This window comes from Boleophthalmus pectinirostris, unplaced genomic scaffold, assembly GCF_026225935.1.
Source record: "Boleophthalmus pectinirostris isolate CB_2022bp ecotype Guang Dong unplaced genomic scaffold, ASM2622593v1 HiC_scaffold_18, whole genome shotgun sequence".
Lineage (NCBI taxonomy): Eukaryota > Metazoa > Chordata > Actinopteri > Gobiiformes > Gobiidae > Boleophthalmus > Boleophthalmus pectinirostris.
In genome coordinates this window covers 5,297,551-5,311,295 of record NW_026571133.1, presented here as the reverse complement: position 1 = coordinate 5,311,295, position 13,745 = coordinate 5,297,551, and the positions used below count along the sequence as shown (strand labels likewise).

Below are 13,745 nucleotides of genomic sequence, written 5' to 3'. Positions count from 1 at the left end.
CTTTAAGTATTTGACTAATTCTTGGTTTTCAACTTTTAACTTTGAATCTTTACTTGCTGCACACAATTTTGTTCATTTTGCTCTTATTTACGCCATTTTTATGTCTTAAAATGTCGTGTTTTGATTGTGGATTTAAAAAAAATATATTGTTTTTTTCCAGCTCCACACTGTGCCATAAATCCTGCCATTACAGTGAAGCCGCCGCTGTCGACCTCACAGTCGGCGAAGTGTGAGTACAAACGAGGCGTAAAGGTGACCCCCAAGACACCGAGAGCAATGAAGGGGAGAGATACAGGTATGTACAGACGTCGGGAAACAACGGAGGACGGAGAGAGAGAAGAGGAGGAGAGTGGGGAAAGGAGAAAAGGATGAGGTGGAGACACAGAGAGGGAGAGAGAAACGGGAGAGGGGACAGAACGAGAGACGAGGATGAAGAATTATATAGAAAGAGACCGTATATATAAATGGATATCGCTGAATTCCAAATAAAAAAAAATTCCAAATGTGTCAAGAGGCTCTTCCGGCTCCTTCTGAGTCCGGTTCCCATCAGGATCTTGTGGCTCCTCACTCTGTAACCGCAACAATGAGCTTTATCATTTCATTTCATTGTTTGTTTTTGTTTTGTTTTGTTTGTTTGGTGTCCCAGTACGACTTCAGTAAACTACAAAGCCGCACCACCCGCAGCGCACGCAAACACACACGGAGCAGACAGCGACCGCGCGGCGAAAAACACCCACAGCCGCACTCATCGCTCCACGCCGACGAGGAACGGAACGGAGGAACGAACCGAAAAAGCGAGTGCAATGTGCCGCTTCTAGACACGACTGAACTTCTAGACACGAGTTCCCTCATGAACTCGTGCCTTAAAAACATCTTTTTAGTCGTTAGCTCCAGCTCCGCTCTGCTCTAACTTCTCTCGTTCTGATTGGTTAAAGCGATCACATGATACACAAGACCGCGCTTGTTGCACACGCTCGTTGCATTTGCGTGTGCCCGCGGGAGAAAAGAGCACTTCTGCACATGCTCAATCGGCCCAGAGCCACCGGAAGAACCTCGCCGGGCTAAAGACGAATCTGGAGTCACGCGCCATTGAGCTCGGCCCATTGACTTAAAGGGGCGACCATTTTGAAACCCCGAGGCTTGGTGACGTGAGACTCACTAAGGCTGCGTTCAGACTGCAGCCTGAAGTGACCCAAATCCGATTTTTTTGGCCCCTATGTGACCTGTATCTGATCTTTTAATGACAGTCTGAACGACACAGATCCGATCTTTTCAAATGTGACCCAGGACACTTGGATATGTGCTCCTGAAACCGATACATATCTGATCTTTTGACATTTGACTTCAGTCTGAACGGCCAAAGTGCATTCATCCACCTACACGTTATCAACAAGCGACAAATGTACACAAATGTTCTTCTCATCATACGAAAATCGTTAATGAACTCTGTGTCACTGAAGCGAAGCACATTTCTATCCCACCACTCTTGGCTCCGTCTCCACATCCACACGTTCCTTTCAACGGACGTCGCTGCCGCTGTCCCACAAAACACCACGACCAAAAACCTCGTCCTTCTCCTTCTCAATCTCCTCCTTAAAACAAGTAAGTTGTTCATGTTCTGGCTCCGGTACGAGAGGAACTTTAAAATCTCCAGGTGCTCAATGCTCGCGTCCATGTTTGGACAACTTCCGTAAACACAGAGACGCTCGCTGCGGTTGACGTCGTCGTGTCTCCAGTGTCACATGTGGGACACTTTCGGGCCGTTTAAAGTTCACACTGGAGTCACATACAAGTCGCACTTAATTGGAAATGTGAACGACCTCGCAAAAACATCGGATTTCACACAAAAAAAAAAAATCTGAATTGAGCGTTAAGCCCTGCAGTCTCTATATAAAACTTCAACCCAAAAACGGCATCAACAGAGAGAGAAGGTTTGACAAAAAGACTGAAATATGAAGGGACAAACTAATAGAAGAATGACATTTCAGAACACGTCTGAACAGATGGAAACGACTGGGTGAGCAGTTTTTTTTTATGCAGAATAAGACGGAGATTTTGTTGTTTGTGGAGGAAATGATGGTCCTGAAAAAAGTGCAGCCTTCGCTAATCCATTGAAACTGAACAGGCTACAAATAAGCTGAATGTCTCCTCCACGTGAGCCCCGTCAGCACGTTTCACCTCCTCTGTGCCGCTTCACACGCTTCAGGATGAACAGAACAAAGACAAAACACAACACACGAGAAGAGAGAAGAGAAGAGAAGAGACGTAAAAGAGAGCGAGAGAAAATGGGTAGGGGAAAGAGTTTGCAGTGGATGGAGCGAGAAAGATGGAGAGGGAAAGAGAAGTGTGAAGCAGACAGAAGGAAAAGAAGTAAGGTAAAAGTGCGAGACTGAGAGAAAGAGAGAGAGAGAGAGAGAGAGAAAGGACTGTGACCGAGAGAGAGAAAGAAGAGGAAAGAGAGGCAGAAAGAGGTGAGAGCGTGGTGAAGGTGGGTGAGAGGGAGAGAGAGAAAAAAGAAAGACAGAAAGCGTGAAAGAGGGAGATAGGGGGTTAGATGAGGAAAAGAGAAAGAAGAGGAAAGAGAGAAACAAAAAGAGGTGAAAAAGAGGGTGACCAAGGAAGGGGTAGAGGGAGAAACAGGTGAGGAAGGCAAAAAGAGAAAGAGAGAAGAGGGGGACCGAGCGCTAAAGTGAATAGTAGGGAAGGATAGAGAGAAGAGAGGAAAAGAGGGTAGAAGAGACAGACAGAAAGTGTGAAAGGGAGAATGAGAGAGCGACAGAAAGAGGTGAGAGAGAGAAGAGAGAAAGTAAGAGAGAAACAGGTGAGTGAGGCGAAAGAGAGAGAGAGCGAGAGACGGAGAGGGGGAGAGAGAGGGGTAGAGGACGATGACCAAGGGCAAGAGCGAGGGAGGGACGGAGAGAGGAAGAAGCAGAGATAGAGACTGAAAGAGGATAGAGGGAGGGAAGAGATGGAGACAAAGAAAGAGAGAGAGAGAGAGGGGGGAAGAGAGGGATAGAAAGAGGAGAGAAACTAAGAGACAGAGAGAGAAACAGGGGAGTGACGCAAAAGAGAGAGAGACAGAGAGAAAGAGAAGAGGATGACCAAGGGCTTGAGTGAATAGAAGAGAGGGAGAGAGGGTAAAAGAAAGACCGAAAGAGCGAGAAAGAAGAGGAGAGAGAAACAGAAAGAGGTAAGAGAGAGAGAGGGTTAGAGGAGGGTGACCCAAGGGCTAGAGAGAGAGAGAGAGACAGAAAGAGAGAAAGAGGGAGGTAGAGAAGGGAAGAGATGAAAACAAAGGAAGAGAGGGGGGGGAGTGGGATAGAAAGAGGAGAGAAAGTAAGAGATAGAGAGAGAAACAAGTAAGTGAGGCAAAAGAGGGAGAGAGGAGAGTGACCAGTGGTTTGAGTGAATAGGAGAGAGGGATAGAGAGAGAAGAGAGGGAAAGAGGGTAAAAGAAAGACAGAGACAGCGACAGAGAGACAGAGAGCGAGGGAGTGAGAGAGAGAAAGAGAGAGAGTGGGTGGAGAGGGAGGATAGAAAGAGGAGAGAAAGTAAGAGATAGAGAGAGAAACGATGAGATGAGATGAGATGGAGAGAAAGAAAGAAGAGAGAAAAGACGCGGAAGAGAAAGAGAAACAGAAGACGGAAAAGAGTGTGCAGTGGCTAGAGCGAGAAAGTGGGACGGAGAGAGAAGGAGAAAGAGAGAGAGTGGAAGAAGAATGACAATAGGGGAAAGAAAGAGAGAGAGGGACAGAGAGAAAGATAGAAAGAGGTGAGAGAGAGGTAGAGGAAGGTGACCAAGGGCTAGAGCAAGGGAGGAATAGAGAGAGCGAGAGAGAAAGAGAGAAGGATAGAAAGAGAGAGAGAAAGAAGAGGAGATAGAGGCAGAAAGAGGTGAGGGAGAGGTAGAGGAGGGAAGAGATGGAGACAAAGAGAGAGAGAGGAGGGGAGAGAGGGATAGAAAGAGGAAAGAAAGTAGGTGAGTGATGCGAAAGAGAGAGAGAACAGTGAATAGGAGAGAGGGATAGAGAGAAGAGAGGGGGGAGAGGGTAAAAGAAAGACAGAAAAGGGAGAAAGATGAGAGAGAGAGAGAGAGGTGAGAGAGAGATAGAGGAGGATGACCAAGGGCTAGAGAGGGGGAAGAGAGAGAGAAAAGAGAGAGAGAAGTAGAGATAGAGAGAAAGAGGTGAGACAGAGGTAGATAGAGGAGGGTGACCAAGAGATTGAGTGAGGGATGAAAGAGAGAAAGGGAGAGAGAGAAACAGAGACAGAAAGAGGTTGAGAGAGAGGTAGAGCAGGAAAGAGATGGAGACAAAGAGAGAGAGAGAGAGAGAGAAACAAGTGAGTGAGGCGAAAGAGAGAGAGAGAGGAGAGTGACCAATGGCTTGAGTGAACAGGAGAGAGGGAGAGAGAGAGAAAGAAGAGAGAGGAGCAGAGACAGCGACAGAAAGAGGAGAGAGAGGGGGAGAGGAGGGACGAGATGGAGACAAAGAGAGGGGGGGGGGGGTAGAAAAAGGAGAGAAAGTAAAAGATAGAGCGAGAAACAAATGAGTGAAGCGAAAGACAGAGAGAGAGAACAGAAGAGAGAGACAGAAAGAGGTAAGAGAGAACTCGAGGGAAGGATCGAGAGAGAGAGAGAGAGAGAGAGCGAGATGAAGGGGTGAGGGTGATGAACGGTTTGGGAGAGGGTAAAAGAAAGACAGAAAGCGAGAGAAAGAAGAGGATAGATAGACAGAAAGAGGTACAAGAGGTAGAGGAGAGTGATCAAGGGTTAGAGAGAGAAAGAGAGAAAGTGGGATGGAGAGAGAGAGAGAAGAGGAGAGAGAGACAGAGAGAAGGGATAGAGAGAACTAGAGTGGGATGAGAGAGAGAGAAGAGGACAGAGAGACAGAAGAGAGAGAAACAGGGGAGTGAGACAAAAGACAGAGAGAGAGAAGAGACAGAAAGAGATAAGAGAGAACTAGAAAGAGGAGTGGAGAGAGAGAGAGAAGAGGAGAGAGACAGAAGAGAGAGAAACAGGGGAGTGAGACAAAAGACAGAGAGAGAGAAGAGACAGAAAGAGATAAGAGAGAACTAGAAAGTGGGATGGAGAGAGAGAGAGAAGAGGACAGAGAGACAGAAGAGAGAGAAACAGGGGAGTGAGACAAAAGACAGAGAGAGAAAGAGAGAGAGAAGAGACGGAAAGAGGTAAGAGAGAACTAGAGAGAGGGATGGAGAGAGAGAGCAAGATGAGAAAAACTAAGAAACAGAACGAGGAGAGAACGAGATGGAAACAGAGACGTCAGCGCTCCGTCCTACGCAAATCCACGACACATGTCCTCTCCGTGCTAACGTCTCACCGCGCAGATTCATTCCCATAATGCACCTGTGAACCCGACTCTATAAACTTAAAGAGATTACACGACTTCATTTCACTTATCCACAGCGGCGTGATTCGGTTAGACGATCCCCCGAAGTGACGACGCGGCAAAACACGGATTACCGCGTCTTTTCTCCTTATCTGATCGTCTTTTCACGCAGATCGATGTTTTGCGTTCGACGGAAACGCTCGGTTAGCGCGTTTACTTAATCATTTTGCAGATTAAGAGCGCGAGAAATGTCCCACGTCTCCCTACTTTTGACCAGTCTGATCTGAAGAGAGGCACGAACTGTTATTTGTTTAAGTAAAATGCACAAAAGCTGCTTAAAAACGACCAAAACGCAAAGAAAATGTGAATGAGCCGAGTGCAAAAATGTTCTGAATTCTGAATTTTAGTTGCTGAAATTTGAAGTTTACTTTCAGTTCAAAATAAACAAAAAAATCACCACCAGATATTTTCAAGCCCAAAAAATCACAAGTCGAAAATCAGAATGTAAAATTCTCAGTGAAAAATTTCACAGCAAAAATCCAAGATGCCAAGGCAGAAGCAGTCGATCATGTGAGCGAGGAGGACAGAGGCTGTTTCCTATTGGCTGTTCTCATCTGTGGGCGGGGTTTACACTTAAGAAATCAAAGAGATGAGGTTTTGATGAGGCTAATTCTGACCAATCAGATCGCGTCACTGCAACATTTCCTGTTTCATACTAAGTTAGATCGGATCAATTATTATTACTATTTTGCCCAAAAAGGAGTGGGAAGAAGAAAACTTATTTAATCCCACCCCTACTCTTCATAATCTAACACAATGATCTTATTTTGCGTTTTTCAGACATTTTGAATTAAACTATATGAACTATTTACAAGTGCAGACAAGAGTCACTGTTATAGTTTGGTCGTATAACATAAGTGCATCAACAATGGTAAAGTTAAGGATCCAGACAATGGTAAGAAACAACAAATACAAGTAATGTAACGGACAGAACAAACCAGCAATGGTAAGAAAACAACAAACATAAACCAGCGCTACAGAGGCAGTATTGTTCTAATATTATGACCCACTCTCCATATACTGTGACCAAACCATATGTTTATATAACAACTTGAATTTATGGATATTTTGGCATTGCTTGAGACGTGTATCCAGTCTGTTCCAGAGTTTTACACCACATACAGACACACAGACACTTTTACGAGTAGTTTCGTACTTTAGACAATTTGAAATTTCCATACCCTCTAAAACACAGGTGTCAAACATACGGCCCAGGGGCCAGATCCGGCCCTTCAAGACCTTTAATCTGGCCCTTGGCTGATTTTCTACAAAAATATTTTTATTATATTTTCTATTTTTTAATAGAAAATATAATACAAATATTTTTGTTACCAATATTTTTATTGGTAATTTCTGCATCAATTAGCATAGCAGCATCTCCAGCGTCTCTGTACGTGGCCCCTCCCACCAGAGCAGCACAAATGAAGACTTGTCTCTTTCCAAACGCTCTTAAAGGACGATCGTTTTAACTGTTGACCTTGACACCCTCATCAACAAAATGTCAAAAGTGAGAAAAGCAGACACAGAGTGCAGAATTTTCCAAGAAAATTTGACTTATTCCTATTTGCATAAAAGTTAATGTTAAAACACTGTGTTGAAATTGGATTTTCCTTAAAGTTTCAGGTTGTTCAAAATATTATAATATTTTGTAAAAGAAAGAGTTCATCAATTAAAAAAGATTTCTGTAATAGATTTGTGTTTCTCTGCACAAATATTTGAACTTATTGTTATTTTTGGGGTTTATATGACATGAGTTTTCTGATCCGGCCCCTTTGGGATCAAAGTAGGTTGGATACGGCCCCCGGACCAAAATGAGTTTGACACCCCTGCACTAAAATTATAAGTTCTCTCTCTCATTTTGAATAAGCTTTGAATATTCTCTTCCTCTTCCTCTCTCTCTCTTCCTCGGCTCTGGGGCCTATACGTCCTCATGATGTATTCATACAAACAGCTCAGAGCTCTTATGTTTGACACAGCGTTCCTCCATTAGCTCTTATTAAATGAATGACCACCATTATCCTCTTCTGCTGCATTACTGTTTAATCTGCCGTCTGCACTGAGGGACGCCGCGCGCAGCTTCTCGTTGCGCCGAGCCCGAGATGTTTCCAATGCAATGAAAATGTTGTACGCACATTTTTAACTCCTAATGAAAGACTTTTAAAGCAGACCTATTATGCAAAATGTACTTCTTAGAGCTTTTAACTTGTTTCCCGTCATCGTGTATTCACCAGGAGCTCGATTTGGAGTGATTTGTGCATCTTTAAAAAATGATCAAGATGCACTGCGTAACCTCTCTGCTTGTTGCCATGGAGATGTTACTGCGTTGTCTAGAATGTTCCACAGCATAGATCAGGGGTGTGGTGGGCGTAAACAAAAAAATAAATATAAAATAGCTACAACTTAAAAGTCAAACCGGAGATATTGGCAACGGGGAAAACAAACTGCATAGGGTCATGATATCTGCAGGACTGTCCTATAGAGACCAGAGACATGAGGGACCAGGACTGAACCAGACTGAACCAGGACTGAACCAGGACTGAACCAGGACTGAACCAGGACTGAGTGTTGGGACGGACCTAGAGGTGCGCCCATGAAGACTGTCGGGTGACCGCAGTGACTGATAAGCAGTCGCGCTTTGGATACACTCTGCTTCATGGCTCAGGGTTCTCGTTCTCGCTCTCAAGATTTGTCCTGGTTTAGACCTGGTTCAGTCCTGGTTTAGTCCTGGTTTAGTTTAGTCCTGGTTTAGTTCCTAGTTTTACCTGTTTTAGTCCTTTAGTCCTGTTTAGTCCTGTTTTAGTCCTAGTTTAGTCCTGTTTTAGTCCAGTTTAGTCCTGGTTTAGTCCTGTTTAGTCCTAGTTTAGTTTAGTCCAAGTTTAGTCCTGGTTTAGTCCTGTTTAGTCCTAGTTTAGTCCTGTTTTAGTCCAAGTTTAGTCCTGGTTTAGTCTGTTTAGTCCTGGTTTAGTCCTGTTTTAGTAGTTTAGTCCTGGTTTAGTCCTTTTAGTCCTAGTTTAGTCCTGTCCTAGTTTAGTCCTAGTTTAGTCCTGGTTTAGTCTGTTTTAGTCCTAGTTTAGTCCTGTAGTTTAGTCCTGTTTTAGTCCAAGTTTAGTCCTGGTTTAGTCCTGTTTTAGTCCTAGTTTAGTCCTGGTTTAGTCCTAGTTTAGTCCTGGTTTAGTCCTCTTTTAGTCCTAGTTTAGTCCTGTTTTAGTCCTAGTTTAGTCCTGTTTTAGTCCAAGTTTAGTCCTGGTTTAGTCCTGTTTTAGTCCTAGTTTAGTCCTAGTTTTAGTCCTAGTTTAGTCCTGGTTTAGTCCTGTTTAGTCCTAGTTTAGTCCTGGTTTAGTCCTAGTTTAGTCCTGGTTTAGTCCTGTTTTAGTCCTGTTTTAGTCCTAGTTTAGTCCTGGTTTAGTCCTAGTTTAGTCCTGGTTTAGTCCTCTTTTAGGCCTGTTTTAGTCCTAGTTTAGACCTGGTTTAGTCCTGATTTAGTCCTAGTTAAGACCTGGTTTAGTCCTCTTTTAGGCCTGTTTTAGTCCTAGTTTAGACCTGGTTTAGACCTGGTTTAGTTCTAGTTTAGTTATGGTTTAGTCCTGGTTTAGACCTGGTTTAGACCTGGATTAGTCCTGGTTTAGTCCTGCATTTAGTCCCAGTTCAGTCCCAGTTTAGACCTGGTTTAATCCTGGTTTAGATCTTATTTCGTCCTGGTTTAGTCCTGGTTTAGTCTCGGTTCAGTCCCAGTTTAGACCTGGTTTAATCCTGTTTTAGACCTTATTCAGTCCTGGTTCATTCCTGGTTCCCATAATGAACAAATACGATATAAACATGTTTAAAGTCATACCATGGAACATTCAAGAGAAAACAAAATCTCCATGGCAACGAGCAGGTAGCGGACCCTCCACCACAAAAGTTACACCGTGCACCAACAACAAAGTTTGGTCGACTCGAGAACTGAACTTCCACCTGAGTTATTGTCACATTTGGAACGGTTTCTTTTAATATTTATCCATTTTTTATGATCATTCTAATATATTTCAATGTATTTACTTATTTATTTGTTTATGATGTCACTTTTTTGCTGTTTTATGTTTTACAAAGTTTGACAAATTGGAACTACGCTGGGGTTAGATTGATCTGGTTTAAGTGATCCCAGAGTGAATGACAGTGATTAGGCCGGTGTCGATGTCTTGCTCAAGGACTCAATCAATGAACCTGTCAATCAAAGTGATGGAGCCCGAGCTGATGCAACCGACTGATCCGAGACAGACTCACCAGAGCCGCGCGTGACTCCCGTCTGCTTTACTTACACGGAAACGCCATCGTCTGAGTGTTTAAGAGAATATAGTGTTACAGATTTAAACATGAAGTGTGATATTAAAGGGGATGTTTCGTCTAAAATCAATGTTTATGAGATTTAAAGGGCTTAAATTACGCTATTTTCTGATCTATGTCACAATGTTTCCTCATCACAAACAGACCTGGAGTTGTGTTTTGTTTCATTCTCACATGTGTAACGCACAAACCTGCATTTTTAGTTATTCCTTCACTAGAATCATTTGGACGATTTCAGATCTGGACATGCCAAACTCTTCTGAACAAAAGGTAAAAAGGAGCTGTTAACTTGAAAACTACCGATACACGACATCACGAGGTGGAACGGAGCATTTTGAATTTTGGAAATGTAAACAGACTAATAATAAATGATGACGTAAACGCGTGTGAATGAAACAAAACACAACTTTCGAGGATCTCTTGGACTTTCAAAAAAATCGACTCCAGGTACAACAGGGTTAAAAATGATCACACATTTTTACATTTTTCGACACGTAAATGAAATTCTGCTATTTGTTAAAGTGAAATTCCAAATTTAGATTGTCTCTCAGTTAGGGGTGGGCATGATCAGTCGACTAATCGATAATTGATTGTGAAGAATTTCGTCGATCACGTTCGTTTTTAATCAACAAACCGAATGTAAGTTGCTGGACGTAGCGCAGAGTCCATAGTTGCTGAAACGGGTGGGTTTTAATGTTCTGGAATTTTACGGGCGGGTGGTGATTACACACGTGCAGGTCAGGACTAAACCAGGACTAAACCTGGACTAATCTTGACTTATGAGAGAGAGAGAGAACCACAAGTGAGAGAGAAAACGCTGCTTTAACCTAAGTTACCCGACAGTCTATGCGGGCGCACCTCTGACCCAGTCCCGACAGTGAGTCCTGGTTCAGTTATGGTTTAGTCCTGGTTCAGTCCTGGTTTAGTCCTTCTGGTTCAGTCCTGGAGTCAGTCTGGCGTAGCGTAAGGAGACGAGGCTGCGTCTGACATAAACACTGGAGTTTCAGCTCTGGCACACCTCCTTGGAGACACTGTACCACTCAAATTATTTCACGTATAATCTCTGAAAACATGAACCATTTCCAACTCGACACACACAGAACAGACTCACCATCATCATCGTCAACATCCCTCTGTCACAGAGAGAACACTCATATTCCACTGAGTCGTGTCCTTTAGTCCGACAGAAGCTGAACAGCATCAGCGCACAATGAGCAAGTTTATTTCTGTAAAACGAATGTAAACAAATGTGTCAAAGCTGCGTTAAACACATTATAATCTCAAATGGGCTGATGTGGCTCTACAGTGGTTACGGTTTATATCAGGAGTTTATATCAGGCATGTCCAAACTGTGGTCAGTGGGCCAAATTTGGCCCTCAGACAATTTTTTCTTGGCCCTCAGGCTTTCAGGTGAATTGGCCCAAATGACCTTGCAACAATTAAAAATGAACTTTTTACTGCAAGTTTTTTGAAAATGTCCCTTGATAAAGTTCATATTTAGTGTGTTGTTTTAAGGATCTTAACGTGAATAAAAACTGATGGCTCATTCTACCGTGTTAAACATGCACGTTTTTCAATTATTCACTGTATAGGCGAGTTTCATTGTTGACAAAAGCGCGCGTTGCATGCTGGGAATTATTTTGGTCAGCGGCAATAAACACTAATTCAACATGACGGACGGAGCGAGAAAACACGTAAAGGGTATTGATCCCGGTTATTTATCCACTCTAACGGCAGAGGACCCAAGACCATTTGACCAGAAATTGGTCATAAGCATCGACGGAGCCAAATCACCCTTTTCAACCCCGACAAAAGGTGGAACAAACCAAATTTCTGGTCAGAATCACCAACTACCTGGACAAATATTCACTTCGGCGATATCCACAATGACTTGGTGGAAACTCCTGGGCCATTCACAGCAGAAAAGATGAAAACCTCCAAGAGTCTCGATGTGTTGTTGAACTTGTTGGAGTCCACGGTTTGTTAGGATCTTCTACGTTTGCTCTGCGAATGTTTGAAAGCCGTTTAATTCACCGTTAGCGGTTCTTTTCACTCAGAATACGAAAAAGACATTTTCCTTCTTCCGTGCTTCTATTTGTGCATCCGATAATGCAGCAGGAATTTACCATTATCGGGGATAAATACGCGAGGTTACGCACTGTGTTTGACGCTATCGTGTTTCTTGCCTCCGACCAAAATATTTCCCAGCAGCAACGCGGGCTTTTAATAACAATGACGTCAGCTGAAACTCGCCTATTAAGCACTAGTCTAAGGCCCTCAGTCAGAGCTCTGCTTCGTCTGTGTTTAGATATGTGGCCCTCGATGAAAAAAGTTTGGACACCCTGGTTTATATGTTGTAAAATTGAGTTTATTTATGCAGATTAGTAACAGTAATAATAATTATGATCATTTAAATATAAAAAACATTAACGATTCATCAAAAATCGATTGTTAATTCTCCCGACGATCGATTAAGAAAATTTTATTGAATGCCCATCACTACTCTCAATACCACCAAAGTTTATCCAGTACAAACAACAACAACAACAACAACACAAATCCATTACAATCCAGCCTCATCCTCACCACAGCAGCGGAGCCTCCAGCCTCCTCAGCCTCTCCCTCTCCCTCTCTGCGCCCACAGCCCCCGAGGGAAATATTTCACTTCATCTACTCTAGTCTCCCTTGATTGCAAAGCAGAGACTTCCACTCACTGAGGTCCAAGCGCCGAGGTTTATCCAATCAATAATTTCCACTCCAACTGTTCAGTACCCCCCCGTTTTCACCGCAGCAGCAGAACCTCAAGCCTCCTCACCTTGTCCACCTCCTCCTCTTCACCTTAAAAGATATTTTTACTTATAATATATTAAAGACAGACCAGTAGAAGCACTGCAAAAATACTGAAATATTGATCGTTTAATGTGATGATACAGTATTTAGATCTGTTTTAGTCCTGGTTTAGATCTAGTTTAGATCTGGTTTTAGTCCTGGATTAGTCTTGTTTTAGTCCTGGTTTAGTCCCGTTTTAGTCCTGTTTTAGACCTGTTTTTAGACCTGGTTTAGCCCTGGTTTAGCCCTGGTTTAGTCCTGGTTTAGACCTGGTTTAGTCCTGTTTTAGCCCTGGTTTAGTCCTGGTTTAGATCTAGTTTAGACCTGGTTTTAGTTCTGGTTTAGTCCTGTTTTAGTCCTGGTTTAGTCCTGGTTTAGTCCTGTTTTAGTCCTGTTTTAGACCAGTTTTTAGACCTGGTTTTAGACCTGTTTTAGCCCTGGTTTACCCCTGGTTTAGCTCTGGTTTAGTCCTGGTTTAGACCTGGTTTAGTTCTGTTTTTAGACCTGTTTTTAGACCTGGTTTAGATCTAGTTTAGTCCTGGTTTAGTCCTGTTTTTAGACCTGTTTTAGACCTGGTTTAGATCTAGTTTAGACCTGGTTTAGTCCTGTTTTAGCCCTGGTTTAGTCCTGTTTTTAGACCTGTTTTAGACCTGGTTTAGATCTAGTTTAGACCTGGTTTTAGTTCTGGTTTAGTCCTGTTTTAGTCCTGGTTTAGTCCTGGTTTAGTCCTGTTTTAGTCCTGTTTTAGACCAGTTTTTAGACCTGGTTTTAGACTTGTTTTAGCCCTGGTTTAGCCCTGGTTTAGCTCTGGTTTAGTCCTGGTTTAGACCTGGTTTAGTTCTGTTTTTAGACCTGGTTTAGATCTAGTTTAGACCTAGTTTAGACCTGGTTTTAGCCCTGTTTTTAGTCCTGTTTTAGTCCTGGTTTAGTCCTGTTTTAGTCCTGTTTTAGACCAGTTTTTAGCCCTGGATTAGTCCTGTTTTAGACCAGTTTTTAGCCCTGGATTAGACCTGGTTTAGACCTGGTTTAGACCTGGTTTAGATCTAGTTTAGACCTGGTTTAGACCTGGTTTAGTCCTGGTTTAGTCCTGGTTTACACCTGGTTTAGTTCTGTTTTTAGTCCTGTGTTTAGTTTTGTACTCTGATTACATAACTCCGGTACATGTAATCTGTTACTCCCCAACAC

At 43.0% G+C, this 13,745-nt stretch overlaps 1 protein-coding gene and 1 long non-coding RNA gene across 3 annotated transcripts in view; one reads left to right on the top strand and one right to left on the bottom strand.

Moving 5' to 3' along the window:
• The window catches only part of cacna1c (calcium channel, voltage-dependent, L type, alpha 1C subunit), a 667,856-nt gene that overhangs the window by 482,875 nt on the left and 171,236 nt on the right, over positions 1-13,745 (bottom strand). The window lies entirely within an intron of this gene.
• The window catches only part of LOC129408890 (uncharacterized), a 35,995-nt gene that overhangs the window by 10,907 nt on the left and 11,343 nt on the right, over positions 1-13,745 (top strand). For both annotated transcript variants that reach the window (XR_008632133.1, XR_008632132.1), the window contains exon 2: positions 161-295. This is a non-coding gene — a long non-coding RNA (uncharacterized LOC129408890). The remainder of the gene's footprint in view (positions 1-160; positions 296-13,745) is intronic.